We start from the raw sequence: 24027 nt of genomic DNA, 5'->3' as shown, positions 1-24027 counted from the left end.
CTCGGGGCGGGGCCCAGCAAAGCAACCACGCCCCCTCATTGACGGGCTTACGAAGCCGGGACCTTTTGGTCCCGGGCAGCCCCTCTGCCTCCCAAAGCACTGAGGCCGGATAGCACCGGGCACTCAGCTAGCAGGACGCCCTTCGCCTCGAAGTGAGACCCCTGTTTTCCCCGCCCCACTGGCCACCCTCTCCGGGTTCGGCTGGTGCTTCCCTCTGCAGGGGCCGGGGAGAGCGCGGTCTGCGGTGCGCGGTCAGTCCCTGGGGCCGAGGCTGCATTTGGGTGACCCCTGCCTGCCACGTTATCTGGAACTGCCCTGGGGTGACCAGAAACAGTCCTGACGTTGGGATAGCGGTTCGCAGACACCGCACTTAACCCCTATGGCAGCTTCTGTGGAATCATTGCCTGTTTTCGTTTTCCCTACTGTGAAAAGTTGAGAAAAACTTGGTGCATCCCAGGCTCAGGTAGTCACTGTAAGTGGTGGGGCAGCGCCCGGATGACTGGCAGCGCCAGTCGCACTGCTAGGGACAGGTGGCCAACAGATGGCAGAGAGATCACTTACAGGTAGGCACCCTAAGAGATGGGGCAGTGCCAGTCGTACTGCTGGGGACAGGTGGCGAGAGGAAGATGGCCTGGCTCCCATTCTGGGAAGGGTGTGACCAGGACAGAAACAGCAGGAAACAGTTCAGGTGTTTATGGATTTGGGAAAATAAAAGTGAGTAAATACGGCCCCTTTACATCAAGAAATGTACTTGTGATATAATATATATGTGTATATCAGAATAAATGTATTACATATGTGTATACACATAATACATATATGTTTTCACCAACCATTACTGGCTCATAACTCCCATAAGCCCTTGTTACAGTCTTGTGTTATAATGTGGGGCACCGCAGCCCCCAGAAAAATGAATTTCTCTCTTTGACCTTCTTCTGCCCTCCTTTCATCTGCTGCTTTTTCTCCCCAAGGTAGGGATCTTCCCCTAACTTTCTGTCTTGTAGCTGGCTATAAATAAATTCTCTGGCCTATCTTGTCTGATTGTAAGTCATAAGATTCCCATTTCGGAAGGGGCCCTGCTCCATACCCAGGAGGAAGGAATGTTGCAAAGGGGAACCGAGAAGAATCTGAACAGACAGGCCTCAGTGGGTTTCCCCGGTCTATTACTGTTAGATCATGCTGATTTTGTGGGATGATATTCCTACACAATTATCTATCAATCATGCTTATCCAATGAAGTCCAGACTCAGGCCCTCAGTTGCTGTCTACTCAAGTAACTTACATGTTTATATCTGCAGGTCAAACCTCTCTTCTGAGCTCAGGATCCGTCTCTTCAGCTGCATAATTGACATCTTCTTTTGATTTCACGAAGGCCTCATATCTCTGCTAATTGAACTCTTAATTTTCCAACCTCTTTCCCACATCCCAAACTTGACTCTTTTTTTGTTACTCCCTGTTCAGCGGATGTGACTGTTACGCATTCACATGCCAGACTGGAAAATTTGGGCATCCTTGTACTCTGCCTCGCCCTCATACTCCATAACCAGTCTGTTACTGAATCTCCCCAGTTTTATCTTCCCAAACAGGTATCTCTTGACTCCCTTAGCTTCACCACCAGCAAAACTTCCCTCCCCAGGTTTCAGCCAATTATCAGCCAATTATCCTCCACACTACTGCATCCTGAATGTAAATAGTTTAACTGTCTACCCATACCCACTTTCTGCCTGTCCAGTAGCCACAGTGAAGTGATTCCTCAAGTGTCTCCCATCAAATTCTTATCCCTGAGGCCCTGTAAGGGATGAACCCTACTACCTCCCCAGCTTTATCCCTCCTGATTCTCTTGACCTCTGAGCTGTCACACTTAGGTCCTTCAGTTAGTCTTCATGTACCAGGCATCCTGCAGTTGAGTGAGTTCATGCGTGTTCACTTGTTCTTCTCACCTTAGTTTAATCTTGTCTTCAGGGAAACCTGAGCTGATGCCTAAGTCCAGGTGAAAGCTCCCGTTAGATGCTTCTCATTGCACTTGTCCTCCTTAGCCTTTATTATTACAGTTGTGATTTTGCATGTGGTCTGTGCATTTTTGATTAGTATCTGAGTCCCCTCCTAGAGAGTAAGTGTGAATGGGACCTGGTTTTCCTCCCCATGGTGCAGTGTACAGCGCATAATAGGTATTCAGCAAACATCTCTTGAAGGGTGAAACACATAGTCACTTCTGGGTGGAGAATCCCTAGAAGAGACGGTAGCTTTTGAAATGGGCCCTGAAGAATTGGTCGGAGTGACATTAGTGCTGTTAGAAGGTGGAGGTGTGAGTGGCTTGAGTCATTTCTGGCAGGAAAGCGGGTGCAGCTTGAAAACGTCTAGTTCTGTTAAGACTAGTGGAGCAGAATGGGTGTCAGAATGAAAAAAAGTTTGGTAACAATTTTTTTTTTTTTTTTGAGATGGATTCTCAATCTGTCACCAACAATTCTTGAAGATCTCTAAGGAGTTACTCATATAACTCAGAGAGTGGCCTCCTTTTAATTTTTTTTTTTAATTCCTTTATCAGGAAGAAAAAGCAACAGGCAGAAGAAACTCACTGTATTGGTTCTTTGCCCTCCTTTCCTCTCCTGTCTCTTTTCCTATAAATAATAATCCAAAGATAGGGATTTCTGAGTATCTTCAAGATGCAACTCTGTGTTAGCTATTCGCAATTGCAAAGGAGACAAAACTAGGGTTGCTTTATATTGAGGCCACATTTTTGGAATCTGACAGCTTAAAAAGCTTCACTGTGCTAGATACAGTCTTTAGAGCGTGGTCAAGCCATTGACCAGTTATTCTAGTCTTCGGAAGTCAGTGGAAAGTTGGTCACTTCAGAGCACAAATATATGTTGTTGTTTTTTCTCCTCTCTAATCTCAGAGAAATACATTTCATTTTTTTCTTTTTTATTATTCTTTTGGTCCCAGAATTTTCTTTCCTCAGAATGTCATAATAGAAAGAACAATGGGATTTAAATTCAGTTCAAATTCTTCCTGTGTTATTTTTCTCTATCATCTTGGGTACAGAAGTTCTCATCTCTAAGCCTTAAATTCTTGATCTTTATAATCTTATTAAAAAATACATCTCCTATGTAGAGCACCTGCCTGGCTGGCATTTAGTTAGTACATGTGCCTTTTGCTCCTTCCTTTCAAAGCTTCTTTTATTTCAGTATTCCCAGTGTTCTTTCTTTTATCTTCACTTTATCCTTCACCCAGACATTTAGCTATCTATTAAAATGTTTCTTGTGTCCTTTTTCTCTATTTCCTAAACCAGTGTTTTGTTGATTTTTTTTTTCTTTTCTTTTTTTTTTTTTTTGCCTAAACTCCCTTGATTTCACCCAGCTATGCAAATTGCGAGGCCAGGGATATGACCACAAACAGTTAAGGTTTAATTTACATGAATAAGCTTTCTTTCTCATGAAAATACTGTGTGTCACTTCTCACTTGGTCTAACACCCACCCTATCTGGCACAGATACACTTAACATGCAATATTAAGTACATTTTTTATTTGATTTTTCTCCAGAGAATAGTCCGTCTTCAGTCTTTAAGGACTCAGCTCCTTACATGGGCTTTGGTGGGGGCTGTGGGGCAGCACCCGCAGGTCTAAATCAGGGTGGGGGTGTTCGATCCTTGCGGGCTTCACGAGATCAATTCCTGACTACTTTGCTGTGAATTGCACAACTCACACAGTAACGTAGCTTCACATATTGTTCGGGAAAGCACATAGGCTTCGAAGACGCTCGCTTCAGAAATGTCCCTGACTGCTGCGGCCTCCACTATGTCCCGAATGATAAATTTCTTAATGGCCTTGTCCTTGGGCATGCATCGGGCACAGTTTGTGCCGGGAATAGGCTGCACGTGGCTGGAGCCCTTTTTTGGTACAACCATTGTTCCCTCTTTTCTTTGTCATCTTGGAGGAATGCACCGGAGATTGTGTTTTGTTTTTTAACGTGTTATGGTATGAACACATTTGGAGACAATTTAATAGAAATTTTTAAAAATATTTCTGCATTAGTAGTGAAGTAATCCAGGTAGAAAGTTTTCTTTAATTGGTCTAGGAGTAAATCTTGGAAAAAAAAATTGAACTCTGGAATAGGGCAGAGGGTAAATACGAAATGAAAGTCTGTTGCTAATTAAGATTTTGTGTGTGTGAAAAAACTATTCTATAATTAAGACTTTTAGAGAATTCTAACTACTTTGTGCTGACATGTGGTAAATATTTTCGGACGATGGCTGATCCTTGGCAGGAAGGCATGGATTAGGCAGTAACCCCAGCAAGACAAGCTGAAGAGGTATGAATTAAAACTTTGTCAGCCATAATGTGACGGGTGTGAAGTGTGTGGTTGCCTTATTAAATAAAACATGTATTTTGTTCAGTCTGCATTTGTTTTCCTTTTACTAAACACTTTACAGTGAGTACTTCAATTTTATATCATTAAACGTCTTGTGATGACAGTTGTGCAGTTAAAATAGGATGTTAGATTATATAATTCCGTACCTAAAAGGTCATAATTATTGAAGCCTTATGTTATAAACATTTTTATGAGAAATTCTTAAGAATATCTGTTTTTTTTTTTTTTTTTTTTTTTAGACGGAGTTTCACTCTTGTTGCCCAGGCTGGAGTGCAATGGCATGACCTTGGCTCACTGCAACCTCCGTCTCCCAGGTTCAAGTGATTCTCCTGCCTCAGCCTCCCGAGTAGCTGGGATTACAGGCACCATGCCTGGATAATTTTGTATTTTTAGTAGAGATGGGGTTTCTCCATGCTGGTCAGGCTGGCCTTAAATTCCAGACCTCAGGTGATCTGCCTGCCTTGGCCTCCCAAAGTGCTGGGATTACAGGCATGAGCCACTGCACCCAGCCAAGAATATCTTTAAGGAATGTTATTTAAAGTCAGATTGAATGTTTTAAACCATATTTGTGTTTTATCTTTTTGTTTGATTTAAAATTACTTATGCTTTTTTTTTTTTTGCCTGCCAAAACCCTTTTAGGTGGTTCGTGATGCTCTTAAAAATGAAGTGAATGTTATCCTGAAAAGTTCTCCAGTTGATTTGGTAACTGCTACAGACCAAAAAGTTGAAAAAATATTTATCTCTTCCATAAAGGAAAAGTATCCCTCTCACAGGTATTTCTTATTTCTATTTCAAATGACAAAATGAAATCTAAGTTGGAGTCACTTATACTAGGCAAGCATTTTGATTTTAGACACAGAAATTGACTTCAGTTAGCTTAAGCTGAAAAGGGATTTATGTTGTGGGTGTGGGCTCCTTGGGCCAGAACCATGGGAGGGAGGAGGAGTATCTGAGGGGACACAGGAGCTATGGCTGAGGCAGCCACTGGTACCCTCACTCCTGACTCTGATGGTTTGAATACTTTCTAACTAACCTTTTATCTTTACCTCGTTAGTTTAAGATTACAAATTCTGGGCAGGGATATGCGGTTTCTGAGCTTAGGTGCTTTGCATATGCTCAAGCTGACAGGGAGTAGGAAAGAGGAATATTTGGATTCCTTCATAGCAAAAGGAATGAATGGTTGGGTGCTGGGAAGCTAACATGACAAACGTCTGCTGTTGGCATGATTTAAAAGTTCAATTTCATTCTCTGTATCGTAAACTTCTTTATATGGTAGAGTGGCAGTAGCTCTAGAAAGTCTGAGAGAAAATCCTGAAATTTGGGCTCTTTTACAGGCACAGAAATTTAACAGAAACATTATCATGCTAAACTGTTAGCGCTGTGATTCTGGACTTCTTCCTAGTCATGTCATTGGCCATTCCTGGTGTGTTTAGCCGTTGAGAAGAAAAAATGTTTAAAGCCGTGGCTAAGTATATTTCTTCAGAATAAAAAGATTTATAGCTAAGAGAAAAGAGATAAATGGAGATGATGATAGTAGTTTAAGACAGTTCAGTTTTAAATGAAAGAAAATAAATAGAAAAGAAAATAGGAAAGAAGAAAACCAGTGAACTCTAGTATCATTTATGAGATTTCCATAAGATTCAGTTAGAAACAAGTTACCAAGTGTAACTGACACTCAGGATAAGGGGTATTAGGCTCTGCCTCTTGATGGGAGTATTAGAGAGTGTCTGGACCCATTTTTTAAATCATGGCATTTCCTTAATGATTTCTCATCTCCAAAAAATGCTTGTCTGGTGTGTGTGTGCACACACATGAACATGCGTGTGCCATTACTTACTCTGGTATTACATTTTATAATTTTTTAGGGGGGGACAGAGTCTTGCTCTGTCACCCAAGCTGGAGTGTAATGGTGTGATCTCGGCTCACTGCAACCTCCACCTCACGGATTCAACCAATTGTCCTGACTCAGCCTCCTGAGTAGCTGGGACTACCACGCCCAGCTAATTTTTGTATTTTCAGTAGAGAGGGGTTTCACCATATTGGTCAGGTTGGTCTCGAACTCCTGACCTCAGGCGATCCACCCACCTTGGCCTCCCAAAGTGCTGGGATTACAGGCGTGAGCCACCATGCCCAGCCACATTTTAAAATTTTGAATTCTGTAATTTTTCTCATGACTTTCTCTCAGTACAATAAAATAAAGCTCCCCCCCCACTGTTAGCAGTCTTTATAGGGACAAGGAAGCAACAATAGAAAAGTAGGGTGCAGACTTTTATATTTTATACAAGACTGTGCAGCTAGGGAAATATCATGGTTTGGACATTGTTAATAGGAGTGCGTCTTTCTTGCTTTTAGTTTCATTGGTGAGGAATCTGTGGCAGCCGGGGAAAAAGTGTTTTAACTGACAACCCCACATGGATCATTGACCCTATTGATGGAACAACTAACTTTGTACATAGATATGTTTTAAATAGTTTAATATAATTGTTCTTTGTATATTACCTGGATAGCCCTTTAGAGTACTCTGTGCAGGAACATATACATTTTAGAGAATCGCATACTTTGTTTATGCATCTTTATTCTAAGAAAGGGTACCTAAAGTGAATAGAGCAAATTGTATTATGCAGACTTCTCATCGGATATGGAGGTGAATAAATATTAATGGTGTGATCTTTTTATGTGGAGTAGCATGCCCTGGTCACCATTCTTTTCTCACTCTTGGAGCCATATAAAAATTGAAGCAAACAACCTTGCTTCTTTGAGATCGACAAAGAAACTAATGAGGTCACTATTGGAGTGCTGTCAATATAGAATGAGTTCAGTCCAGAAGAGAAAACAGGGTCAAAAATTGGAGGGGTGTTAGGTTCAACAGGCTTAGGCTTGAATTCTGGTGTTTTTTAATTGACTTTGTGACTTTGGGCAAGTTAATCTTTTTAAGCCTCAGTTTTAAAAAAGACCATATTAATGTCACCTAATAGAATTGTTTAATGATGGGACTCTATGAGTGGTACATTTATCTTAGAACTTAGTATAATGCCTGGCACAGAGTTTAAGTATATTATATCACTAGAAGAAAGCCTGATGGCATTGTGCATGTTGAGTTAAAATGAGTAGCCAACTGTGGTGGGATTCCACATAGATGTTACTTTTTTCTTTCCTTTTTATTTTTTTAAGACAAGGTCACACTCTGTCACCCAGGCTGGAGTGCAGTGGCAAGATCATGGCTCACTGCAGCCTCGAACTTCTGGGCTCAAAGTATGCTCCCACCTCAGCCTCCCAAGCAGCTGGGACTACGGGTGCAAGCCACCACACCAAGTTAGTTTGTTTATTTATTTATTTATTTATTTATTTATTTACTTTTGTAGAGATGGGGTCTCACTATGTTGCCCAGGCTGGTCTCAAACTCCTGGCCTCAAAAGCAATCCTCCCACCTTGGCCTCCCAAAGTGCTGGGATTATAGTCTTGGGCACCACCCCTGGCCCATCAATGTTACTTTTGAAGTTGCCATGTAGTTGTACATGTCTGTACTATGTACAGAATCATTAAAATCTATAAAATTTTATAGACTTTGTATATGTGATAGTGTTGTATCTTTTAAATGTGGAAAGATGCTTATGGTGTAATGTAAGAGTAGAAGATTGTATGATACAGTGTGTATAGTTCGATCCTATTTTTGTTAAAATAAAAGCTCATATATTTAGAGGGTTTTATTTGTAGTAGTTATGTTGACCCTATTTTGCCTTGATCTTGACTCTCTCGTGGGTCAGAAATTTCAAACTATTTGTTTTAACTGTCATGCAACAATAAAAATAATGGTGAATAGTCTACTTTTCAGATGTAAAGTTACAGGTTTGGTGTTGGAATAGAGACAAGTAACAGCAATTCTGTACAATGCAGTACCTGTGTCTACCAAGGCTCCAGGCTGCAGGAAAAATGATGAAAACAGACTATTTTCTTTCTAACAATTCACTTTAATTTTCTTAAAATTCACTTTTATTTTTTGAAAAGATATTTTCATATAGTCATTAGATTATGGCATTCGATATTCAAAAGATAGGAAATGGCATACAGTAGAAGGTACCCTTGCCACTTCTGTCCCCAGTTTCTCAGGACCCATCTCTCAGGTGACCATTGCTATCCGTTTCTTATGAATCCTTTCAGAGGTGTTTCATGCCTGTAGGAGCATCTTGTGTGAATACATGTACGTATGTATGTCCCCTTCCCTCCTATTTACACAAGGAGCTGTATACAATACACACTGTTCTGCATATTGTGGGGAGGAGGGATAAGACTGTTTATAGAAAAAAATTTATGAGTACTTATACTACGAAAAGATTAATTTTAGTAACTATATTAACAATAAGTTTTATCTTGTTAAATTTATGTTTTGTCTTTTTTTAAGATTTCCTTTTGTAGCTGTTTCGATTGGCTTTGTTGTAAATAAGAAGTTATGTTGTTTTAAATGTATAGTTGATTAAATGCCTTGCTTTCATTTTCTGGGAAAGAGTAAATGTATCTTCATAATAAATTCAGATGTCTTTTTTTCAATTCATAGAACTGCATTATTTTGAGTATAAGCTACAGGACTGTTAAAATGTTCACAATACACTTCCATTGAAGAAAATGTAATGTTTTCTGAGAATCAGGGGTCGTAAGGAGAAAATGCACACAAGTAACTGAAAGTTCAGTATTTAGCCACCATTATATGTGCGAGAGAGTGAAATGGGGTAGGGTTTGTGTGTGATCTAAAATGCTACATGGAAAAATTGGGATTTAAGCTTGGAATGCTTTAATAGGTATCAGTGAAAAGAGCCCTTTAAAGACCAAGAATTAGCAAGGGCCAATGCATGGTGTGAAAATAGCAAGTGTATTGTGGGATTGACACATTATTGAATACTTGTGTCGAAAGCCCAGTAGAGTAAAATCCATAGCTATTGCATTTCCTTGCTGTTTGGCTGTTTGTTTGGTTAAACAGTGAATATATTTGCTACTATCTTACATCCCTGTCATTAGGGAATTTTTGATATGTTTGATCAACCTGTACACAAAAACTTTAAAGAAATTTCTGAAAATAAAACACAAACTAGTACAAATGGAAGCTTAGCCCTAGGGTTGTATTAATCTTGAGAACGTCCAAAAGGAGATGAGTGAGCATTCAGTCTATAATCAGCCCTGGGCTGTGTGCTGGCCCTGCCACTGAACTCACAGCTCAGCACAGAGCTGGATGTGTGAACAGGTAAAGATGATATGTGGTGGAACCATGACAAAAAATACGGTAGGAACACAGGATGTCACCGATTCTGCCAAAAGTGGGTTGGGAAAATCTTTATAACAGAAGGGGTCTTAGAAGTTGGTCATGTGAGTTGATCCTTAGAAAATTAGGGCTTTGCCAGATGGGGGGAGAAAAGGAAAAGAAAAAAGGAAAGCATTTTAATACGAAGAACAGCTTGGAGAAGTCGAAGACCATGATGTGTGTGGGGAACAGTGAGATGTTCATGGAGAGGGAAGCACTGGAAGTGGCCAGGCAGAGGTTAGTTTGGTCTTACTGTAAGGCACAGTGGCCAGTCTATGTGACAAATTTAGTTTTTTGTTTCTAGGTAGTTGGGAAACAGAAGAGGTTTTGAAGTGGAAAGTGACAGATAATTCTAGCAATGTAGAGATTATACTGGGGCGTGGGTGATTCTGAACTAAGTAGAGGCAGTGAGAATAGCCAAGGAAATGCCAAAATTGGGAAGTGTTTTTTTTTTTTTGAGACGGAGTCTCGCTCTGTCACCCAGGCTGGGGTGCAGTGGCGTGATCTCAGCTCACTGCAAGCTCCGCCTCCCGGGTTTACGCCATTCTCCTGCCTCAGCCTCCTGAGTAGCTGGGACTACAGGCGCCCGCCACCACGCCTGGCTAGTTTTTTGTATTTTTTTAGTAGAGACAGGGTTTCACCGTGTTAGCCAGGATGGGGAAGTGTTTTAAGATTCAATTTGAAGGAGGAGATTTATGGGGAAGCAATGGGAGGTGATCAGGTAATGAATGATTTTGACCTCCTTGATAGAGATTCTGTAAGACTAGGTTCCAAAGTGTATGTTTTTTTATTNCTGTCACCCAGGCTGGGGGGCAGTGGCGTGATCTCAGCTCACTGCAAGCTCCGCCTCCCGGGTTTACGCCATTCTCCTGCCTCAGCCTCCTGAGTAGCTGGGACTACAGGCGCCCGCCACCACGCCTGGCTAGTTTTTTGTATTTTTTTAGTAGAGACAGGGTTTCACCGTGTTAGCCAGGATGGGGGAAGTGTTTTTAAGATTCAATTTGAAGGAGGAGATTTATGGGGAAGCAATGGGAGGTGATCAGGTAATGAATGATTTTGACCTCCTTGATAGAGATTCTGTAAGACTAGGTTCCAAAGTGTATGTTTTATTATTATTATTATTATTATTATTATTATTATTATTATTATTTTGAGACGGAGTCTTGCTGTCACCCAGGCTGGAGTGCAGTGGCATGGTTTTGGCTCACTGCAAGCTCCGCCTCCTGGGTTCATGCCATTCTCCTGCCTCAGCCTCCCGAGTAGCTGGGACTACAGGCGCTGCCACCACACCCGGCTAATTTTTTGTATTTTTAGTAGAGACGGGGTTTCACCATGTTAGCCAGGATGGTCTCGATCTCCTGACCTCGTGATCCACCTGCCTGGGCCTCCCAAAGTGCTGGGATTACAGATGTGAGTCACTGTGCCCAGCTGTATGTGTTTTTATCTATGATTATGGGGTTGATGGGAGCAAAATTATTAAGAAGTTGAATTTGTGGACTGGAAAGGCCAATCTGTATGAATATAGAGAGCTACAAGGGAAATGGAAGCAATGGAAGAAGGAAGAAAAGCCTGAGGTACCTAACTTTTAAGGCTGAGGCAGAGAAGAAGGTTCTAAAATAGTGACTCTGAGATGGATTGGTGAGTAAGGTAGAACTGAAAGAGTAATTCTGGAAACATGGAGGTACTGAATTAAGTATTAAATAAGGGTTGATGATGGCCAGCAGTCTCCAATTCTTCAGACAATACATTTGGTCAGGAAAGTTCATTGATTTTCTCTGCGGGACTTTCAGAAGAATAAGTGATCAGGGCAGAAGCCAAACTGTAATGTATTAAAAGGAGCACAGGAGATGCAAAGTGTAGACTACTCACTGGCAGTAAAGGGAAAAGGAGGGAATAACATTTTGAAGCTTTTGTAAGGGAGGGAGAAACTTGGTGAGAAGGTATGAAAAGAAAAATCCAAGAGAAGAGGTATCAGTTAATGGAGCAGAGAATTATTATTATTTCAGAGAATATAAGAGAGGGTAGAAAATAGAAAAGCTCTGTCTTCTTCTGGAGCAGGAGGGAGAAAGGTAAGGTGAGTGCTATTAAGTCTGCACATAGATAAGATGAGAATAAGAAGGATTCCAGATCTGATTACCTTTTTCTCTGATTAGGCTGGAAAGCATCCTACAGTATAGCCATTTCAATCTATTATTAGTAGTGTGTGATATTTTCTTGTTACTGTCCTAGAACAATTCATTGACTTAATGGTGAAAAATACTCAGGTTTGGTAAAGGAAACTTGTTTTTCTTCTGCAGATAGAATTTGGAGTTGTGTACAGTTGTGTGAAAGATAAGATGTACACTACCAGGAAAGGAAAAGGTGTGTTTTGTAATGGTCAAAAACTACAGGTTTCACAACAAGAAGGTAGGTTTATTCTCCAAGTTTTAGTGCAATTGATATTGTGTACTCATATTTTATTGTTCTTTTAATGTTTACCTATGGAATTCCCCAGTTGTTAAGTGTTTCATAAACTGTGTTTATTTTCTCTTCGTTCTGTTATTTCAGTTTTGAATGTGGAGTGGAAATAGGGAAAGCAAATGTAATTGAGCAAACACTTCAGGCTCAGCACTAGGTTTGGTGATGGAGATAGGAAGATGATTAAGACTGGCTTCCTACCCTCGTTTGAGTTCATGGTTTATGTGTTATCCGTTGTAGCTAAAATTCCTTATGGAATTCCTCTGATCTGATGCCATTGTGACAAATTACTGGAAAGTAATTTGGGGGAAAAAAAGTCAATTAAAGCTGGAATCACTTAAAATGATACACATACATTTTATATGAACTGGATGATTGGCATTTGAAGTCTTCTTCCTCTGTGACAGCTGTCGACCTAAAAGGAGAAAGCTCAGGCAAAATTAATGTAGAGAGTTTATTCAGGCCAAAGTTGAGGTCTGCAGCCCAGGATACACTTCCAGATTGTCTTGAAGAGTGCTCCGGAGAACTAAAGAGAGGCTCAAGTTTTAAAGAAAAAAGGATGAATCAGAAGAAGAGGTAATTTCTAATGTTTTTCAGGAATTCTCTTTGGTTTACCAGTATCACATTAATTACTGATTGACTATACATTGTTGCACTATAGCACATATGGCATTTATGGTTACTTGGCATCAGTTAGTCTACAGCCTGCATAGCAAGTGACTTCAAGAGGCAATTATTTAGCTCAATGGGGAGTGAGACTGACTGCTGGTATACTTTAAATGCCTCTCTGGGCCTGATAATTTAAAGGGGCTGACATTCCACAGATAAAAAGTGGTTTTTTTTCTTCTTTCTGACAACCGATTGAAGTTTTGAGTTACCTTTCTTCCATAAACTACATCCAACATTTTTCAAATTGCACATTTTCAGATTGCACTTTGAGATTCTTTTAAGTGCAGCAAGAACTTAAAGATACTTGCAAAGGAATTTGAGTTCAGAATCTTCCTAGACTTTAATTTTTCTCCTCAATCACTTAATTTGAGAGCAGATTTTTAGGTCATTTTCTTTTCATTGAATTCTAAGGCCCCAAAGATTGGATAAGGCAATCTAGTTTTTGAGATGTTAACGTGAAAAAATACGCATCTTAGAACTGAAGGAGGCGGGGCCGGAGGTCCTGGGGCAGATTCTCCTTGGCACCCCTGCATGGAGGAAGCTGCACAAGGATGCCGCCAGGAATGCTCGCACTTCCTATTGGGATGGCCTGCCCAGGACGGGCCGGTCTCTGTGCGGGTGTGCGGGTGTGAGCCATGGTACCCAGGGCCAGATCGCGGAAGGGAAGCTGGGAGGCTGGCCTGAAGACTGGGGTGAGGTCGCCACTCCTTCCTTTCAGGCTGGAGCTACTCTGCTAGGGTTTAAAACTTGAAATGGGACTAAAGGGTAGTATTTATGAGAAAAAGAGAGTAAATCGTATCTAACCTCCTCCAGCCTTTTTTTTTTTTTTTTTCCATAAGAGACTAAATTAAACTTATGCACTCTCCTAGCTGTTATTGTCCTTCAGTTAGACAGAGTGAGAGCGGAGTGACACCAGGTCTGAGATGGCAAAGCAACTCATTTCTTTAATGACATTCACACTGATGTCCTATTTTCAAACTATTTGAAAATTGCATCGTTCTGCCTCCAGTACTGGCAGTTTCTCTGTTGTGTGATCAACGTGATTCACAGGAACATTTTGTTAAATGAGCCAAGGGTGTGGAAAATATGACTTTTATATTGGTCTGGGATTAGCTATGAGCTCCAGCATTTTCACTGGAGGAAGTTTCATTTGGGGTGGGGAAAAAAAGGCTTTCTACGACTTGCCAGAAAAGATTCTATGACAGCAGGTCAAGGTGGCCATGCATATCCTAAAGAATGGTTGTGGTAGGCCAGACTGCTGTCAATGGAAGCTGGCGAGGTGGCCAACTTAGCGGCATATGGGTTTGCACTGGCCACGCTGGTGACTCCACTAGGAGCTCTCAGCCTCCTAGTAAGTGCCATTCTTTCTTCATTCTTTCTAAATGAAAGATTTAATCCTTATGGGAAATTTGGATGTTTGCTAAGTATTTGAGGATCTACAGTTATGATCACTCATCCTCCAAAAGAAGAGGATATTGAAACTAAATAAAATACCTCACAAGGTAGGTGATCCAGGTTTTGTGGTCTTTGCAACTCTTGTGGTCATTATGGCCATGATAAGAATCTTCCTGGTGGGTCCCCACCATGGACAACGATCTTGTGTATGTAACAATCTGCTCCATAATTGGCACATTTTCAGTCTCCTAGGTTTAGACCCTAGGCAGTGCTATCAGAGAGCTGTTTGCTGGAAAGCCTGCGCTGCCACATCCCCTGGCCTGTATTCTGCTGCTAAGCCTCATTGTCTGTGTGAACACATAGATTAATTACCTAAATTGGGCCCTGGATATGTTTAACACTTCCATCGTGACTCCAATGTATTACATATTCTTTATAACATCAGTTTTTAAACTTGTTCAGCTGTTGTTTTTAAGGAGTGGCAAGATATGCCCATTGATGATGTCATTGGTACTTTTGAGTGGCTTTACAATAATCATGGAGATATTCTTGTTGCATGCTTTTAAAGGTGTCAGCTTTAGTCTAGCAAGTCTGCCCGTGTCTCTTCAAAAAGACAAAAAAATAAAAGCGATGAATGGCAATCTCTCTAATATGTGAGAAGTTCTTAATAATAATGAAGAAAGCAAAAGTTTAACCTGTGGAATCAAACAACACACTGGTGAAAATATCTCCTGAAGAAATGGAATTCTGACGGCTTTTTAACAAAGATGTAATTAAAAGGTTAATCTATAATTCTGTTATAAAGTGAATTTGAATATCAGAATATGTCTGAAAAAGCACTGTTCTCAATGATCTTTAAAGACATCCTCTTAAAGGTTTCACTAATTTGAACTAAGAAATTACTTTTCTTATTTATTTATTTATTTATTTATTTATTTATTTATTTATTTATTTTGGAGACAGAGTCTCGCTCTGAAGCCCAGGTTGGAGTGCAGTGGAAAGATCTGGGCTCACTGCAAGCTCCGCCTCCAGAGTTCAAACGATTCTCCTGCTCAGCCGCCCGAGTAGCTGGGACTACAGACACGTGCCACCATGCCCGGCTAATTTTTTGTATATTTAGTAGAGATGGGGTTTCACTATGTTAGCCAGGATGGTCTCGATCTCCTGACCTTGTTATCTGCCCACCCTGGCCTCCCAAAGTGTTGGGTTCACAGGCATGAGCCACTGTGCCTGGACCTACTTCTCTGATATTTAAATGATGGTAGCTCACTAAAATGCACTCAGTGCATGACTAATTTCTATTCACATTGTATTATTGTAGAGATATTTTACATTTTGAATCCTTCTGCAAAATCTAAAATTCCTTAAAATGACAGTTTTAAGTCTATAAAATGCTTTATTTTTTTCATTGGTGATGAAAGTCTGAAATGTACATTTATTTGTCATCCCCACTTCACTAATTCCTAACCATATAGGCTTTTTTATTTTAATAAAGAACAAAATTATCCCAAAATTATCCTGTGATTTACCTTATCTATTATAACAAAATACATATATATACATACATACAAATCTGTCAAAAACAAGCAATGGGGAAAGGATTCCCTATTTAGTAAAAGGTGCTGGGAGACCTGGCTAGCCATATGCAGAAAATTGAAACTGGACCCCTTACACCTGATACAAAAATTAACTCCAGATGGGCTAAACCCAAAACTATAAAAAACCTAGAAGAAAATCTAGGCGATACTACTCAGGACATAGGCACAGGCAAAGATTTCATGACAAAATCACCAAAAGCAATTGCACCAAAAGCAAAAATTGACAAATGGAATCTAATTAAACTAAAGAGCTGCTGCACAGCAAAAGAAACCATCATCAGAGAGAACAGGCAACCTACAGAATGAGAGAAACATTTGCAATCTATCCATTGACAAAGGTCTAATATTCAGCATCTGCAAGGAACTTAAATTTACAAGAAAAAACACAGCCCCGTGAAAAAGTGGGCAAAGGACATGAATAGACACTTCTCAAAAGAAGACATTCATGACGCCAAAAAACATGTGAAAGCAATCTCAACATCACTAATCATTAAAGAATGCAAATCAAAACCACAACGAGCTACCATCTTACACCAGTCAGAATGGCAATTATTAAAAAGTCAAATTAACAGATGCTGGCAAGGTTGTGGAGAAATAGGAACACTTTTACATTGTTTGTGGGAATGTAAATTAGTTCAACCATTGTGGAAGACAGTGTGGCAATTCCTCAAAGATCTAGAACCAGAAATACCATTGACCCAGCAATCCCATTACTGGATATAGACACAAAGGAATATAAATTATTCCGTTACAAAGATACATGCCCACGTATGTTCACTGCAACACTATTCACAATAGCAGAGACATGGAATCAACCCAAATGGCCATCAGTGATAGACTAGATAAAGAAAATGTGGTACATATACACTATGGAATACTATGCAACCATAAAAAGGAATAAGATCATGCCCTTTGCAGGGACATGGTTGGAGTTGGAAGCCATTATCCTCAGCAAACTAACGCAGGAACAGAAAACCAAACATTTCATGTTTTCACTTAGACATGGGAGCTGAACAATGAGAATGCATGGACACAGGGAGGGAGATACACACTGGGGCCTGTCCAGGGGTGGGGGCTGACTTGGGGGCGGTGGGAGAGCACCAAGAAAAGTAGCTAATGCATGCTGGGCTTAATACCTAGATGATGGGTTGATAGGTGCAGCAAACTACCACGGCACACGTTTACCTATGTAAAAAACCTTCACATCCCGCACATGTACTCTGGAACTTAATTTTAAAAAGTAGTACAACAGTTACAAAAATGCTCAGGACAAACACACCTGGTGAACATACATCTTGTTGGATGGGAGGTGGTGAAGTGTGGGGTGTCAAGTGTGTCCTGAGTTTTAGTCAGGATGTTTCAGAGGAAAATGTAAAGCCTTGGATAATTTGCCAGCTTTGTAAATGGAAGTTGAAGAAGAGCTACCATGTAATTTCAACTTCTGTTTTCTTTCAAATCTGTATATAAATTCCCTATTGAATTTAGTTTGTAACTTCTACTTTTTTGTGCTTAAGATATTTGCTCGTTTCTCACTACACATATCATGCCTGCAGGCAAATTGGTTATATTCTGTACCTTTTGGGGAATGGTCTAAGGAGCTGAACTCTTTTTGATGCTTATAAAAAGCTGACTTGGAAATAATAACTTTATCAGTTTTAATATGTAAAAGCTTAGAAATTAACTTGATAAAACTAGGAAGAGAGATAAAAATGTTATATTTTCTTCTGAATAAAAGTGTCATTTTTTAAGAATTCCAATTATTAAAATCTAGTGATTATTTAAAACATTTCCTTTTAGATATTACCAAATCACTCTTGGTGACCGAGAAATTGTAAGAATTATTATTTCCAATATGGAAAAGCTTTTTTGCATTCCTATCCATGGGTAAGCTCTTTTCATTTTCCACCTAAAGTTCTAGATCATTTAACATCTTAAAATAATATTTTTTCCTTTAGAAATGAAGCATTTATTTATAGAAATGGGATTGGTACCATAATTCTAATGCTGTCCCTCCCCTTACTCCCCAGTCCCCAACAGGCCCCAGTGTGTGATATTCCCCTCCCTGTGTCCATGTGTTCTCACTGTTCACAATGTTGGTTTTTTTGAGAAACTTCAGAACAAAAAGACAACCATTTTTATTAGCAGTGTCTGATGTTCTGCAGTAGGTTTGTGTGGATGTGTTCTACTTTTTTCTATTTTGATTCATTTGGTTATTGGGGCTCCTTGGTTCAGAGCTCTGTATTTTGTCAGTTCTGCCCTTCTGTGCAGTTTCCTTTATAATATCTGTTGAGTGGTTGTGGTAGGCAGGGTTGGCTTGTCTTGCTTATCATTGATTTCTGCAGGATCCTTAATTTTTCACTCTTAGTTCCAACTTTTCCTTGACTTCTTGGTCTCCAAGAGGTACCACCTCTTCTGTCTGATCTGATTCTCCTCCAGAATCACAGTTTCCCCGAGGTAGCTGGACTGTGAATTACCAAGTGCTGATCTGTGTTCAGTGTTTTTGTATTTATTGTCTCACTTATACTCTTTTCTGAGGGTGTTTTTTTCTGTGTTCCCTGTGGGTCCTCAGCTCCTCCCTGCTCTCCCTCACAAAGTCTTTTCTGCCTCTTCTCCTCCACTCTGTGTGTCCACAGGCTAGGAATGCTCCATTAGAATTAATTTGTTTGTTTGCTCTTTCTTCTGCTTACAGGTAGTTTGAGATTTGTATTTTCTGATTCCTAGAAATGCTGAAGGAATAGGTCTTATGGGTTTTATTTGTCCTCCTTGTTGACTTTATTTCATTTTATTTTTCAGGTGGGTAATGGGGAGTTTCAAAATCAGCAGGCCACTATTCCTCTCTAAACCTCAGAGTCCTTCTGTAATCATTTTCATAAATGAAGAAATTAAAAGCAAACATCTATCCTTATGTTTACATTTTCAAGACAAGCTAAAGTTTTGAGGTCTTTAACTTTAATATAGTTATGCTATATTAAATATAATTGCTGGCCTTTATTATAGTTGTTTGCATTAAAAATCATAAATTTTGTTGTTATTCAACAAAATCTGTAAGTTTTGAATAACGTATTTTACTGCCTACTGTTTCTACCTTTTTTCCTTTTGAAAATATCATCACTGAGTTATAGGAGTCTTAGACCTGATCAAAGATCATCTAATAATCCAGCCTTATTTTGTAGGTGAGTCAACTGAGGTTCAGAGAGGTGATGTGGTTGCCTTAGATCAAAGAGCTGAGTGGAAATATGACTAGAATCCTGGCTCCCAGATCATTTCTCTTTCTCCAATATTGGACTTCTCTTAGGAGTCGAGACCTTAAAAATATAGTTTGACCACGTACAAACTAATTTGTTACTATACATTTTTGTTCTACATAGTAATGAGTAAAGTAAAAGAGAGAGCTTCTGTCAAATAGCTACAGAACCTCCCAGAATGATGCCCTTGAGAGAAGGGCAATAAACTTGCTGCTACACTGTGCTGTCCTGAAGCAAGGACTGTAATCACAGGCTATAAAATGGTTATGTTAGTCATAAAAGAGCTGCAAGAGGTTTACAACTTTAACCTTTAATTTTGCTGTTGGATAAAGTAAAAACTAATTTTTACTTCAAGATTTCTTTTCAGAAATATAACCAGGGAAATATTACCAAGGAGAAGTTCTGAAATTGATTTAAGATCTTTTGCATTCAGCTGCTTCTTTAGTTTAGCAACGTGACTTCAGAGTTACTTATACAAAACAATGAAACTAAAGGATGTCATAATCTGAATGAATGCTTTAAACAAGCAGAAACAGTCTAATAGGTTCCTAACTAGGGGCAAACATTTTTGAGACACCAATTACTGTGGCTCAATTTCCTTTAATTTTTCAAAATGTAATTAGATGAAATGTACCTGGTATATATTTTCTGGCATCATTGTTTGAGAATAATTTTATCATAAACATAGCTACTTTTTATTATGGATCTTTTATATACCAGTCACTCTTTTGGTGTTTTACAAATATTGTTTGTAGTTATTGTAACAGTGATCTGAGGTAAATTGGTATCCCTATTTGATGACAAGAAAGCTAAAACTCAAAGAAGAAACTTGGTCCAAATTAGTTTTTTTGGTTTTTGTGATGGAGTTTCACTCTTGTTGCTCAGGCTGGAGTGCAGTGGCGTGATCTCGGCTCACTGCAACCTCCACCTCCTGAGTTCAAGCAATTCTCCAGCCTCAGCCTCCCAAGTAGCTGGGATTACAGGCATGTGCCACCACACCGGGCTAATTTTGTGTTTTTAGTAGAGACAAGGTTTCACCATGTTGGCTAGGCTGGTCTCAAACTCCTGACCTCAGGTGATCAACCCTCCTTGGCCTCCCAAAGTGCTGGGATTGCAGATATAAGCCACTATGCCTGGCCCAGATTAGGGCATGATTTTTAGGCAGCTGAGGATGGAATAAACTCAACTCTTTGTGACCCCAGTGTTTTTTATGATATACCTTGTTAGCTGTATAGGAGGATCAGACTAAGATAGGATTCAGAAGGCACAGTGTAGAATCTATACCATAGCCTTAATTACCTTGTAGTATAAGTAATCTCTTTGGTAATATTTGCTCACAAAAAGTATGCTCTAGCTGACTACAAGACTCCTTGCCTGAGATCCCATGACGTTCATTAGAAGTGATGGAAGCACCACTAGTTGCTATCACTGTTGTTCTGCTAACCTAGGATTCTCTCTGAATAGAATACTAAGGGATTACTTATAAAAGATCTTGGTCTTTGCTTTCTGTAATATGAGATATCAACTATCACATATCTTATATGAAAAGGGGAGAAAGACATCTTTCTTTATAACTGAAAAAATGCCGCGAAAGCTAGTTTGATTTCATTCATTTGGGAAACAAGCATCTTGGAAATTTATTGTACCCACTAGTTCTTTCTTAAATTTGATGTGCAGCAAAACATAGGCAGAAAACATTCCAAATCAAAGATATTATGTCATTATAATCCTTTTTTAAAAAAATTGCTTTGAGATGAAGGATGTACTTAGGTGCAATATTTTTTATAGATACAAAATAAATACCATATTTGTAATCAATTTATCATTACTTTAAAAAAAAATAAACTTGGAAAGATCTTGGTAAATAGAACCCACTGCTTTATTTCCAGAGCTTTAAACAGTCACAAAAGGAATTTGACTAAAAACCATTTGCAATTAACTTGCAGACATAATGACCTTTTTCTTCTAAAAACACATTTCAGTGTGTATTTCTTTAATAAAAAGGAACATTGTCTCATACAGCCACAGTACAATTATAAAAGTCAGGAAATTAACATTGATACATAAACAAATATAAAGACTTCATTCAAATTTTGAAAAAAATTTTAACCCAAGGTCCAATCCAGACTCATACATTGCATTTAGTTCTCATTTTGCATCGAAACTGAGGAAACTCAGTTTAATTAAAGGAAACTCTTTAATTTAGAACTTGCTTGGTCCTTATCTTTTATGACCTTGACATTTTTCAAAAGTATAGGCCAATTATTTTGTAGTCTGGCTCTTGATTTGAATTTGTCTAGTTTCTTTATGATTGTATTTGGATTATGCTTTTTTGGCAGGAATGTTACAGAAGTAATGTTCTGTCCTTCTCAGTGCGTCATATCAGGAGGCACATGGTATCTTTCTGTCCTATTATGGGTGATATTAACTTTGATTACTTGGTAATGGTAGACCATTGTAAAAATGCTATTTTTTCTCACTGTACTTATTATATATCTTGTGGAGAGATACTTTGATACTGAAAATATCAAAATTTTACCCATTAATTTTAAAATTTATTGATGATTCTTTACTGAATAAGTTATTACTATAATTGCTATCAAGTAGTATCTTACTTATTCTTACTTATATCTTACATATTCATCTTACCTTGCTGTATTTTCAAGGAAGAGGTGCTATGAGAGGAAAAACCTGTAGTAATCGTTCAAGAGATGCCTAGGTTTATGCAGAACCCAGGTAGGTTGCAATCCCCGTAGGTCTAGATATGATGCACATCCAGTAGGAAATGATCAATGTCATGATACTTTATGCTCCCTAGAGATTATTGTTCATTGTGTTTGTGTGTGTATGTGTGTGTGTGTGTATCTGTGTAAAATAAGCTGTAGTTACCTTGGGTTTAGAAAAATATGAATATGAATATATTTGCATGCTGTTATAGTAGAATTATAGCATTATTTTTAGGGCTTTTTTCTGCAAAATTATTGTTTTCATGTTTATCTTATTAAGTTATTGCTTTGTGAGTATTCATTTTTGGATTTATATAGTACATCACGATAACTGGATTTTATGTATTTTTATTTTAAAATTAAATACCATCTTTTTTTACATTTATTCTCTAGATTGGTTCAACTTATCTCAATCAACATTCAAACTGAAGTTAGGAGGAATACCTTATTTGACAGGTTATATTTTCAATCTGCCATTTTTGAATACTATTTTTTAGGATCCGGAGTGTTGGAACAGCAGCTACTAATGTGCATTGTGGCAAGTGGGGAGCAGAAGCATTTTATGAAATGGGAATTCACTGCTGGGATATTGCAGGAGCTGCCATTATTGTTACTGAAGTTGGTGGTGTGCTAATGGATGTTACTGGTAAAATTATGAGATAATGGATCATTTTTCTCTTTACATCTCTTGGGCTTTCCTCTGTATGTGGGGTTAAAAAAAAGTTTGATACATATGATAGCTTGGCTTTTAAGACAAACAGGCTATATAATTTTGTGCAAAATTAAAACAAACATTAGGAGATAGAGGCAAGGATGAGAACTAATGTCAATGTGGGACTGATAGTGATGAATGGCTAAGCCTTTTCAAATGTGAGTAATAGGAACTCCTGAAAGGCTGTAGAGAAAGCCTAGAAAGTCACTGAGTCTGAGGCTTGTATTCAGAGTTCTTTGAATGCTGACCACTGTGATAGTTGATGATGGACTTCAGTCCTCCACCATCACCTTCTGTGTTGGGACTAGAGAAGTTAAATATTTGCTTTGAGCTGATGGTGAAATTTCTGAAGTGAAGAGTGAAGCTGGGTTCAAAGGATTCACCAGTGATCTGAGAGAAAGGCAACAAAGGAATAAGGAAATGGGAAGGACAGTGGTATGAAAATTAATTGGAGTCACATTTTCTGTCCATAGATTCTTAAACAGTAAAGAGGTAATAAGAATGCATACACACACGCATACACACAAAGAAATAGAGAATAGACGACATTTTTTCAGACTATCATGACTTGAGACTCCCTCTCTCCCCCGTCAACTTTGCCAGTAAAGACCAAACAAGTGGTATTTTAAAAAACATATACTTAGAAACTCAGCTATGTATTGCCAAAGCTTAAACATTGTAGTTATGTGACAGTATAGTAGATTTAAAAGAAAACTGAAAGTATTAAAATGTCATGATTGACCATAGTGCACATTGCTGTACTTGTTTGATGTAAATTATTTTTGTAACAGATATAACTATTTACCATACTTGATTTGTTTTAGGTGGACCATTCGATTTAATGTCATGAAGAATAATTGCTGCAAAATGTACAGCATTAGCAGAAAGGAAAGCCAAAGAAATTCAGGTAGTACCTTTTCAACGAGATGATGAAGATTAATTACAGCAGCCTCATAGTCAATCACAGTTGCTTTTCCCCAGATTTGCTAACTCACTGATGGATATGGGTTTCAGATGTATGATATGCTTGGTTTCAATTGTCTTTGTCGAGATTAAAAATTTTGAACTTGTTTCATATTTTACTATGACTAGGTTTGCAAGAATAGACAATGTTTACTTCATTGTTTAAAAAAATGGCATGTGAGAGCTTTAGGAAAAATACACAAAAAGTACAATTGATGAAATAAGTATAACATCAACTGAAATAGTTAGCAATTTTGCATTTCTGAGTATCAATGGTCTGAAATTTTGACTTGCTATATACATGTATGCCTAGACACTTGCTTAGAAAGTTACCTATTTGGAAAAAAATTGTTTGGTTTCAAAAGCCATATTTAAATTTGTAAGGATATATTGAGTACTTCCTAGATCAAGGTTTTTTCTTTGAAGAGGACCTTTTTTGTTTTATTCAGTGTTCATATAACACCTAGCACCATGCCTGTCAGTTGGCAACCAAAATTAAACATCGTAAGAATGAATATTTTGAAGTCATCGATTCCTAGTTATTATATAGAGTAGATACATAATGAGCTCACCATTCTGTACTTTTGCTGTATTTTTCATGAT

General features: G+C 38.7%; 3 pseudogenes; 2 read left to right on the top strand and 1 right to left on the bottom strand.

The window, feature by feature from the left end:
• Positions 1-623: 623 nt before the first annotated feature.
• Positions 624-23482, top strand: LOC108519739 (inositol monophosphatase 1-like; annotated as a pseudogene).
• LOC108519738 (40S ribosomal protein S26-like) lies at positions 3578-3986 on the bottom strand (annotated as a pseudogene).
• LOC108519733 (magnesium transporter NIPA2-like) lies at positions 13850-14942 on the top strand (annotated as a pseudogene).
• Positions 23483-24027: the final 545 nt, after the last annotated feature.

Source organism: Rhinopithecus bieti, unplaced genomic scaffold (assembly GCF_001698545.2).
Source record: "Rhinopithecus bieti isolate Rb0 unplaced genomic scaffold, ASM169854v2 scaffold_48197, whole genome shotgun sequence".
Classification (NCBI taxonomy): domain Eukaryota; kingdom Metazoa; phylum Chordata; class Mammalia; order Primates; family Cercopithecidae; genus Rhinopithecus; species Rhinopithecus bieti.
The sequence above is the reverse complement of the archived record's forward strand: the minus strand, read 5'-3'. Positions and strand labels throughout refer to the sequence as shown.